Source organism: Echinops telfairi, unplaced genomic scaffold (assembly GCF_000313985.2).
Source record: "Echinops telfairi isolate 266 unplaced genomic scaffold, ASM31398v2 ScPeMD7_9;HRSCAF=40, whole genome shotgun sequence".
Classification (NCBI taxonomy): Eukaryota; Metazoa; Chordata; class Mammalia; order Afrosoricida; family Tenrecidae; genus Echinops; species Echinops telfairi.
Genome location: NW_022103906.1, coordinates 88083544 through 88095746, shown reverse-complemented (window position 1 = coordinate 88095746; position 12203 = coordinate 88083544). Strand labels below are relative to the sequence as shown.

Below are 12203 nucleotides of genomic sequence, written 5' to 3'. Positions count from 1 at the left end.
GCCTGGTGGGGTTTAATCAAGTGCAATGTAGTTGAGAGGAATTAATGAAACCCAAATGAATGCTGGATGAGACAGGAGGAAAGTAAAAGGAACTAAAGGAAAGAACTAGGATGCAAAGGACATATTTGAGGTATAACTACAGGCAAGTTACATATGTAAAAATATTTATATATAATGATAGGGATATAGGTCTATGCACATATATTTATATGTTAAATATTAAGGTAGCAGGTGGACATTGAGCCTCTACTCAAGTACTCCCTCAATGCAGGAACTTTGTTCTAATACCCTGGCATTCTGTGGAGTTCACCTTCCTGACATGATTGCTGAAGGCAAAGTGGGTGCATAAGCAAATGTGGTGAAGAAAGCTGATGGTGCCCAGCTATTAAAAGATTTAGCATCTGAGGTCTTAAAGGCTTGAAAATAAACAAGTGGCCATCTAGCTGAGAAGCAACAAAGTCCATATGGAAGAAGCGAGGTGTTCGCAGGATCGGGTATCAGGTTGCAGAAGACACAAAGCAAACAATCATATTGATGTGAAGGGGTGTGGAGGGGGGTAGAGTGGGGACCCAAAGCCCATCTGTAAATAATTGGACATCCCTTCACAGAAGGATCACAAAGAAGGGATAAGCTGGGAATCCAGGACAGGTGATCCCTTCAGGACCAGTGCTGAGAGTGGCAATACTGGGAGGGAAAGGGGGAACTGATTACAAGGATCTACATATAACCTCCTCCCTGGGGGATGGACAATAGAAAAGTGGGTGAAGGGAGATGTCTGACAGTAAGCTATGACAAAATAACAATAATTTATAAATTTTCAAAGGTTCCTGTGGGAACGGGGAGTGGGGTGGGAGGGGGGAAAATGAGGAGCTGATACCAATGGCTCAAACAGAAAGCAAATATTTTGAGAATGATGATGGCAACAAATGTACAAATGTGCTTGACACAATGGATGTATGTACGGATTGTGATAAGAGTTGTACAAACCCCCAATAAAATGATTTTTTAAAAAAAGAAGGGACAAGCCAGTCAGGGTGCAGTTTAGCATCGACAAAACATGCAACATTCCTCTAGTTCGTTAATGCTTCCTCTCCTCCCCACCACCACCATCATGACCCCAGTTCTACCTTACAAATCCAGCTCTAGACGAGAACATGTACACTAGTACAGATAAGCACTCTTGACACACGGAATCCAGGATAGATAAACCCCTTAGGAATAATAATGGGAGTATGATACCATGAGGATAAGGGGAAGGGGGGGGGAAGAAAGGGGAAACGGATTGCAATAATTGACATATTAACACACACCCCTAGGGTGATAAACAATAGAAACATGGGTGAAGGAAGACAGTAGATGGTGAAAGTTATTAAAATGATAATAATTTATAATTTATCAAGGATTCATGATGGTGGGAGGGTGGGGAAAGAGGAGCTGATACGAAGGGCTCAAGTAGAAAGAAAACGTTTTGGAAATGTTGAAGGCAACATACGTACAAGTGTGCTTAATATAGTTGAGTGATGGATAAGATTTGTAAGAGCCCTCCTCAATAAAATTATTTATAAAAAAGAAAAGGATGATGACAACATATGTACAAATGTCCTTGACACGATTCATGTCTGGATTGTTACAAGATCTGTAAGAGTCGCTAATAAGTGATTTATTAAAAATTTTTAAATGTTGTATTTTATCAAAAGTATAATGAATTTTATGAAATGAATACATGCATATTATAAACATAGTTCTGCCTCATTTTTATACTTTTGGATTAAATGAAAATTATTCCAGTCACTTAGAATATGCTATTATGCAGATGAATATTTTTTTTAAAGTTAAGAATATAAATCTTTGATTTCTACTTTGGTCAACTGCTCAGCAGCTCACCTTAGAGAGAACTCTGATTACAAATGCCATTTTATCAACCTACTGAAGGGAAACTGTGTTAGAATGTCTGAGACTTGAGCAACCCTGGGTGGTCACAGTTTGCCTTTGATGAATTCCTCTACTTGTGACCCATCTAACCAGTCTTCTCAAAATCTAAAATGGAAATTCCTTCTGATATTCACTAAGCAAGAAGAAATTGAAGTCTAAGGTTTTATGTGACTTTCCCCAGTTTAGACAGCTTTCTCAGCTGAGATTCAAACCTAGATCCATCTTTCTTGCAAGAGGGTTCTTTTCACAAGATTCCATGGCTTCTGCTTCACACTGGGCCATGTAATTCTCAGTGCAAAATGTAGTTACTACTGAAGGGGTACTGGGAGGGCAAGGAAGATGTGGGTAATTGAGTGGACTCTCCTATTCTCTTCAGTATTTCTTAAGAACTTAGCTTAGCAAAAGGCTTTAATTTTTCAGTTCAGTGAATTTTTCCTCTGAGGCTGACAAAATTAAAAGCATGCATCCAGAAGCTTGTTAAGAAGATGTGATTTGAGCTCATTTAATGTGACAATAGGCCTCCAATCTCCGTTTCTTTCTTCATCTAACCAAGGCCTACATTTCTGGGCAATCATTTCTAAAGGATCTGCAGTTGGCATAGTTCTTTGCCTCACCTAGTCCTGTATAAATATCTCCCAGCATGGAAAAGGGGAGAAAAATTTGAGTGATCATGGCAACCAAATGAAGCAAGTTACGCAGATTTTACTGATGCTGATCTTGGTGATACTACTATGAGTGATACTAAACTTTGAGCTACTAATTACAAGGCTAAGAGTTTTAACTCACCAGCTACTCTCTGGGAAAAAGCTGAGGCTGTCGGCTCCCATAAAGATTTAGTCTTAAAAACTATTATAGGACTTCTGAGTTGGAAATGACTCATCAGCACTGGGTTTATTTGATTTTGGAATTTTTTTGTGTGAATAAGAAATAGCTTCATATACAAGAGCAATTGAATATTGAGAAAACATCCCAGCCCAGTCCAGATTAAATCCATAAGTCCAATATTAGCCCATATGTCCGATACCAATCTATAAAGTCCTCTTCAGACTCATAAAACACATGCAATGACGCCAAATGCAGGAAGATCACAGGCTAGTGGGTGGAAAGTCTTGTGGATCCAGTGATGTTGCAAGCATATAGTGCTAGCAGGGCTCTCCATGTGGCTCCTCCAGTCCCGGGGCATAGGTTCTATCAGCTTAGTGCCATTTGTCTTGTCAGTAGAGCATCTCTCAAGTAGTGAGCAGAAAGAAAGAGAGCAAGAGAGAAAGAGAGAGAGTCTCCCACCTCCAAGCCTCCAAGGAGGAATATACAGGAGTTCCCAGAATCCTCAGGAGAAGGCCATGCCCACAGAGACCTCATTGACTATGACCTGATTGACAGCCTAGACTCCACCCCTTCACTCTTCATCCTCAAACTGACACCAGATTATGTAACCAAAAACATTTCCACCGGCTGGATTTGGCTCACTACTCTAATTTGCCTGTTGTATAGGCATAACTTTCTACAAATATATTGAATTCCTTCAACACCCCCCCCCCCCAACACATCTGATTAATTTACAGTTTCTTTAATTTGGAGCTTGGATATGGACATGTGAAGAAGAGAAAATACCCCATTAACATGCTTTAAGATTGTTAGAGCTCATGCATTCTCTGAAAGTTTTTAAAAATTATTTTATTGGAGGCTTGTACAATTCTCACCACGATCCATACATACATCCACTGTGTCAAGCACATATGCACATTTGTTGCCCTCATTATTCTCAAAACACCTGCCTCCCATTCTAGCCCCTAATATTAGTTGCTCATTTTCCCCTCCCTCCCCACTCCCCACTCCCTCATGAACCCTTCATAGTTCATAAATTATTAAAGGCTTAAAGATAAACAAGTGGCCAACTGGCTCAGAAGCAACAAAGCCCATGTGGAAGAAGCACAATAGCATGTGTGACCACGAGCTGTTGAAGGGAGCAGGTATCAAACATCCAAGAACAAAAAATAATATCGTTGTAAAGGTGGGTCAGTGCAGAGTGGAGACTCAAAGCCCATCAGTGGTCAGTTGAACACCCCCTTACTGAGGGGTTGTGGGGAGGAGACGAGTCAATCAGGGTGCAGGGTAGCAACGATGAAACATAAAACTTTCCTCTAGTTCTTTAATGCTTCCTCCTCCCCCACCCCCGACTATCATGATCCCAATTCTAACTTACAAATCTGGCTGGACTGGAGGATGTACATTGGCACAGATAGCCACTGGAAACATAGGGAATCCAGTATAGATGATTCCTTCAGGACCAGTGGTGAGAGGGGCGATGCCTGGAGGGTGAAGGGAATGTGGGGTAGAAAGGGGAACCAATTATAAGAATCTAAGTATCGCCTCCTCCCTGGGGGATAGGCAGCAGAGAAGAGGGCGGAGGGAAACATCGGACAGGGTAACTTATGACAAAACTATAATGATTTGGGGATTTTTAAAGGATTGATTGGTGATGCTGCAAAGAATCAAATTGCAGTGAATCCCAGTAACATGTTTTGGAATGTCAAGGTATGATTAGATGGTGATGTGATGATGATGCCAATCTTATTTAAATCATTGTTCCTTCATTGTGGTGCATAATGCAGGAAAGACCAAACTACAAGTATAACATCTAGGACAGACCAGAAGCTTTTCTTTAGAGAAGGTGTTATCTATGGTTTGACAAAGATTAAGAGAATTGCAGAAGCTGAACTTTCGAAGATTGATGCCAATAATGTTGTTCCTGTACCAGTCTCCTTTTAATGACTCTCAATGTTAGACTAGGAAATATACTGGAACCATTGCCTGCCTCGGTGTACTCAGAATTATCAATGAGTCAACTTCTACCACTATTGCTTACAGCTTAGATAAAAAGATTGGTAGATAAAGAGATATGCTGACCTTGCGGCTTCTCCTGTGGGATGTCTTGCAGGAAGTGAGCCTTGCCTGCTAAATTAGGGAATTGACTAAAGCAGCTGCACCCTGGTCCGACCATCACAAAGCAAGAGACCCAAGAACTCGAAAGGCGAGACTCACTTAACCATTTATCCCTCCGCACTTCAAGTAACCCCACATGTGTTTGTCGACCATGTTGGCAGAGTAAGCTAACTACCTCAGTCTGTTACTTAGGGAAGAGTAAGAAAGAAGATTAACATCCACCACAAGAGAAAGAGGAAGTCCCAGAGACACCAAGTCCTTCAAGTGACAGTCTTGAAATACCTGGTATGGCCTCCCGGAGACTCTAGGGAAAACCTGAAAGATATTACAAACCATTCAGTGCTATGAAGCTATACGGGTGACTGGTGGTTGATTAAAAATTACTTCCACAGGTTGCAAAACCGAGATGCTTCTGTCAGAGACGTCTTTGTTGATGGTAAGGTAGAGAGAGATGGGAAGACAAGCTGAGTTAAGAGGAGAGCTGGGACTCGCTCAGGGAGGGTGAACAAGATGATGTGGGTGGGTGGGTGAAGACTAGGCATTGAAGACAAATGCATCAATGATCCACAAGGAAAGAGTCCCAGGGGATTTATGGTATCGGTGGTGGTTGCAATGTGTGGTGGTGTTTGTGTTTGTATTTTGGAAGAAGTAAATTATTTGCGTTTGCAATCCCATTTTGTTACCAGTACGATCATGTTCTTGCTGTCCTCCATTCCTGATGCTACATTCTGTTTAATACAATTAAGTTCCCCTGATGATTTGGTCAGTATATTCACTGAATAAATATTTTGAGGGGATACAAAAATGAGACCCAACTTTCCTCAGGCTAAATCATGCTGTGATCCCTGTTATGTTCTTAAAATTGGTTCTTCATCCATGTACAGGTTCTGCAGGTGCACCATGAAGTGTTCTGCAAATCATATTCCTCTCAAGGCTAACTAAAATGCATTATGTTCCAAGCAGTTGACTGCCTTTTCATAGTCAAAAAAATAAATAAATAAAACACTTGTAAAAAAAGAGAGAGATGCTGACCTTTGACATAGAGAGGACACTTTTGATATGCAAGTCTACACTATTGAAGATGGAGTCTTCAAAGGCAAATCATAGCTGGAGTCATCCAAATAAGGTAGAGAATACAGTTGAATTGCCAACCTTTTTTTTTTCTTTTATAAATTTAAATGCAAGACAAAGAAGGTGATTCATGAGAAAAATAGGGCTATCCATAACCTCCACCCTGGTGTTGAACTTGGAAAGTGTACATCCTTCCAGTAGTCCAGGATTGGGATAGATTCTCTCTATGAGCAAATCAACTTTTTTAACTCCATGCCCGATTTGAACAAGTGGATGCTGATATTTTCTGTGGCTCACTGGACTCTGTGGGAAAACCTCTTAGGGGTGCCAAGGTAGAAAAATCAAAGATTTATGACATTTCCCAGTGGTGGGTGGTGCTATCCACATTCTCAAGCTTCAGAAATTGCCCGATGGAAAATAACTGAACAAGAATATCATCTCTAATGAGACTGTTGAGTCTGGGGAAGCTGCCCAGGCAGTCAATCTATGTGAAAACAAACCTGAAAACGTTCAAGATGTGCTGCTCTTGGGTGTCCCTCCTCTTTCCCTTGGTATGAAAGCCGCTGGCAGGGTCATGCTCAGCCTCATCACGTGCAATCCCACCACTCCTACTAAACAGATGCCGACCATTACAACCTATTTTTATCGACAGTCTGGTATACTCATTCAGGTTTATAAAAGTAGAGATGCCATCACCAAGCCTGCCAACCCACTTGGTAAATATGAACTCACTGGCATGCCTCTTTCACTCCATGGTGTTCCTTTGATTTTGTATTGCTGCCACTGACATTGCCAGTGTGTCAGCTGGGGATAAGAGTATTGGGAGAAAGGGACCAAGATTCCCATTAATAATGACAAGGGTTGCTTGAATAAAGAAGACACTGAGACCATGGTACAGGAAGCTTAAGGTCTTAAGCTGATGATGAAAAACAGAGGGACAACCTATCTTTTAAGAATTCCCTTGAAATCTACATGTTTATCATGAGACCACAGTTGAAGATGAAAAACTTCAAAGCAAGATCAAGGATGGAGGTAAACAATATTCTTGACAAATGCAATAAAATTATTCACAGACTTGGTAAGAAATAGATGACAGAGGAGGGATTTGAACTTCTAAAGAAACAGTTGGAGACCCAGTGATGGTGTATCAAAGTGGACCAGAGTGCCAGATGCGTGCTTGGATAAGTGTCTGGGGAATTTTCCTGATAGTGGAACTTATCCCTCTTGTGATGTTTCTCTGGCAACCACCATGGAAGAGGTTGATTAAGTGAATTGCTCAGCATAATTATTTTTGTATCCACAGTGAAATATTGAAGGACCATTATAGTCTGGGTGAAACTTTGCAGAGCATACTGTTTCCATTTAACAATCGGTACACATTTGTTTCATGATATTGCTTGCTATCCCTCCTTTAGTTTCTGGGTTTCTTGTTTCCATGTGACCCTTTTCTGCTTGTCTCATCTTGCGACAAGAAAAGGTCACCCTTTTGGTGTTCTATGGTTGTTAGGATTGAGGATCTCATTCCTCCCTGGTGCTGCTGTTCACTGGACAACCACCCTCACTGCCATCAAATCAATTCTATGAAACAAGGGATCCCATCAAGTCTATTCCAACTCAAAGCCATTCTTCGTTTGACTGAAATTGACCTCAGGAAGTACATTCAGTTCCAGCTTGAAAGTTGTCTTGGGGCCCTAGTCCACTAGTCCCTATTAGACACATATGCCTAGGCTTAAAAACACTTTTTCCCATGTCTTATATTTTTTCTTCTGCTGATGTAAAAGATTTTCCATGGAAAGTCTGATCAGAGGAGTCACTAGTGTTAGCCAGTGCCTTCCAGTTCTCCATATAGTGGAGGCTATGGTTTGGGTGGTTGAAGTTCTCAACTTGGTAGCACATTTAGTGGCAATCTTAAAAATTAAGCTGCTAAGCTAAATTTCTGGGCATTCTCACTACTTGAATATGGATTATATACATAGAACAAGGAGTACCAGTGAACTTTACCAAATCACCATCTTATAAGTGGGAAATGGAATGTCTTGAAAAGAAAGGATAGTTTAATTAAAGACAAATATCTTCAATGGTGGTTATCTGAGTCAGAGGCCTAGGAAGGAGCCTGGTTTATGGATGAGTTTCTGAAAGGCAGGAACTGTGTTTTCGTATTCTCAGAAATGAGTGTATCACCTTTCACACAGCAGTGGGACCTCAGGTACTATTTATGGCTTAATAAGTTAGAGTTGAGCGATCTATGCTTTTACTGGGTGGTTTCTCATTCCAGTTTCCTCAACGATGAAATGAGAGGTCATGCTTAAAAAGTTGCAAGTATTCTTCTTGCCGTGATAGTCTTTCAATCAACAGGGAAATAATATAAAACAAACCGAAAAGTCCTCCTCTCGGAAAGGGATGGAATCCAAAGCAAACAGCCAGTGCTCAGGAAAAGAAGAGACCGGTTCTCTTCAGGGGAGGTGCCATCAATTCATGCCATAGATTGAAATCAAATAATTCTAAGGCCAATGCATTTCATAGTGGAAGACTTGAGTTTGATTGAATAGTTTGCAGATTAAATATTGAAGGTTACATATCCATTAAGGAGATCTATAACCCTGTTACACACAAGAGAGGTTTTTTAAAAATGCTTCTTGTTTATGGGCTCTTTGGAACATTAAGATTCAAGAAAGGAAGAAAAAATATTCAAGAAAAAAAAGAGTAGTAATCGTATTGCTTCTTGAAGGTGGAAAAAGATGGCCCAGGCTTTTTCTTACATAGACACTGGGTGATATTAAATCTCCAAACTTTGGGTTAGCAGCCAAGGACATTGTATTACTTCTTGAAGTTGGCAGAAAACGACAATCAGTTTTGTGAAATTAATTGTCATAGTTGGTTGAAAGAATAAACTAAGTAAATGGGATACTGCATGTATAATCCTTCTAAGTATTGGTTGAAAGGTGAACTATACACACAGCCACTCAATTCCAAGTGATGTGCATGGTTCCTCATTAAGGACCTCTTCACCAGTGGGAAAGAGGAAGAGCCTCAACGAGATGCATTGATATAGTGGCTGAAACAATGGGCTCAAATACAACAATTTTGGAGATGTATAGGACCGGGCAGTGTTATGCTCTGTTGTATATATGATTGCTGTGAGTCAGAACGGACTCATGACAGCTAACAACAACACTGCTCAGATTGTAGATACTTAAAACTTCGAATGGAGTTCCTATGGTTACACTTCTGTGTTCCTTGTCTATCAACCCTCACTACCAAGGGCAATGGATTCAGTTCTAACTGCTGGTGATCGCTTGTTTGTAGAGTAGAATTCAGGTGGTGCTTTCGATGGCTGAGTTTTCAGAAGTAGATCTCCAGGTCTTGCGTCCAGTTTGCCTCTGGTGGACTTCCCTTTCTGGCCTTTTGGCTAGTAGCCATGTGCATTAACCACCAGGAGACCCTTCTTGCACTATGTAACTCATTTAAGTGTTAGTCCAGAGTTTTCATTGCTGAGATTTAAGGAGGTCTGAAAGAGTAGGAATGTCCTATTTCATATATATATATATATTTAATTTGGGAGTTTAGGTATGCAGACATGAGTTAGATGACCATTGGTGAGAAAAAGAAGCCCTGGGGCAAATGTTGAGCTGATTGACCACACAGTAAGCAGTTCGAATCTACCAGCCACATAACAGAAAAAGATGAAACTGTTTGCTTCCCTAGAGACTTATAGGCTCAGACTCAACAGGACCACAATGGAACTTGCCTTGGAATCCAATGGAAACCGTTACCGTATATACTCGTGTACAAGCCAAGTTTTCAGCACATTTTTAATGCATTTTGGTTGTAAAAGTAGGTGCCTTGGCTGATATTTGGGTCAATTTATACTCAAGTATATACGGTAAGTTTTTCAGTTTTTCAGTTTTTCAGTGATTTTTGTTATTTAGGTCAAATTGGTGCCTGTAAGAACTGGTCTTCTGCCCTAGATCTTCTACAAATAGAAGCTGAAATACTCTTCCAGTACGTAAGAAGGCTTGTCTTCATACAACTCCCTTATTCAGAGTGTAAGTCCTGGTGGCACCGTCAGGGAAGCAATAGACTGCTAATTGCATGTTGGTGGTTCCAACCCCAGCTGCTCCTCAAGAGAAAGATGAGGCTGTCTGCTGTCATAAAGATGTACATCCTTTGAAATTCTATATAGAGGGTTCTACTTGATAGTGGAAAACAACAACAACAACCTTACCACCGTCAAGTAGATGTCGACTCACAGAGACCCCATAGGGCAGGTTAGAACTACCCTTTTGACTTTCTAAGACTGTAAGTCTTGACAGGAAGAGAAAGACTAGTGTCTTCCTGTAGAACAGCTGGTGGTTTCAAAGTACTGCTCTTGTGGCTCACAGCCCAGCATGTAACCACTACACCACCAGGATATTTTGAGAAAGAGTGAAAACAACACACTAGATTGTGCTAGAAATCAGTTTTTAGTACAAAACGGATCATGTAATCCATTGCTTCAGTTTCTTCCCCTTATAAAAGTTTTCAAGTCTGGTAAGAAACTTAAAATCTCTCTGTAAGAGCACACACTGATTTAAATCAGGGGAATTAACCTGGGAAAGAAAACATCCTTGCCTAATTTCTCTTGTCAGGATTACACAGTTACAGGAAGATAGTAGTAGATTATAGAGTTAAACAACTTGTCACTGATTTTAGTGGGACCATTCAATAGCTATTAGACTAACAACCGTAGAGAGAAGTGGTAGTTCAGAAGTAGATTTCTCGTCTTCCATGTGGACAGGCTTCCATTCCTCACCAACTCCTTCATCGTAGCAGCACACTTCAGGTACAACCACAATTCCTAGGTGAGTGAGGATTTGTGTGTTACTGCAATGCTGAACATGTTTCAGCAGAGTTTCCAGACAAATATGGGCATGAAAGAAACCCCTGATAATTTACTTTAGAAAAATCAGCAATGTGAACCCTTTGGATCCCAATGAGCCAATTCCCTTTGTACACAGAGTTGCTATGAGTCAGCGGCCAAGTTGACAGCAACTAATAGTAACAACAAGATGAACTTGAGCAGCCCTTCATTTCTGTCTATTCTCTTCTGAGGCAATACCATTGGGTTCGTGTGAGATTTCTTAAGATGCCACTTTTATCTATGTCTCTATAATTCCCACTAAATGATTGGGTGGACCTCTGCAAATAGGGGTTATGGAACACTCAGAGAGGGGATTGGTCAGTTTTAGTTACCACTGCTGGTGGTAAGGGTAAGCCACCTTAGATATATTCAGAGAGAAATGTCCAGACTGTCAGAAGACAGTATGTTCAAGACTTCTATCTGAAATGGTGGAGGCTGAGACCAGAGGAACCAGACTGGTCGAAAGGCTATGGGGCCGAGCAAAGGCTGAGACCAGAGGCTGAGGCCCGGAAACCAGAAGATAGAACAGAGACGATGAGATGGTGAGGCAGAGCAACAGGTGGGCTGCCTGGTCCACTGGGCAACAACAAAGGAATTCCATGGCTGAGAGGATGAGGGGAGGTCTTTCTGTGCACCAATGATGGTCTCCTTACAGTGTACTGATCCTGACTTGTGGTAACCTGTTAACTTCCCCAATAAACTCTCTCAATTGTAAGTATGTTCTACGAAATCTGTATGGACATTGCAATGAATTATGGACCCCGTTATAGACGTGAGTGCTGTGGGAATAGTTGGCATCGGAAGAGGGTGAAAATGGATGGAGGGTGGAGGCCGTTCTGACCTCTGCCTCATGGCAATAAGGAAGCCAGAGGAGGTTGGATATGGGCACCTCCACACTGCAACTGTAAGTGCTATCAATAGAGTTATAATTTCTAAAATAAGGTTGAGGACCATAAGGATATATTCCTGGAACTAAGGAGTGCTTTGTGTCTACCAGGCCAGTGATCAGCAAACATTTGAGGCAGAAGTGTCATTCTGTACCTCACAATTAGTTAAAAATTATTTGAGTCATAAAAATATTTTTTTATAATGAAATTTATTTATTTATTTTCTTAGTTTATTTTATTTATTTTTTAATCATTTTATTAGGGACTCATACAACTCATCACAATTCATACATACATCAGTTGTGTAAAGTACATTTGTACATTCATTGCCCTCGTCATTCTCAAAACATTTGCTTTCCACTTAGCCCCTGGCATCAGATCCTCATTTTTTCCCCCTCCCTCCTTGCTCCCCCCGCCCTCATGAACCCTTGATAATTTATAAATTATTATTTTGTCATATCTTGCCCTGT

The 12203-nt window shown here is 40.8% G+C and overlaps 1 pseudogene; it reads left to right on the top strand.

The window, feature by feature from the left end:
- The first annotated feature begins 5568 nt into the window (after positions 1 to 5568).
- LOC115868261 overlaps positions 5569 to 12203 on the top strand; it is an 8669-nt pseudogene continuing 2034 nt past the window's right edge.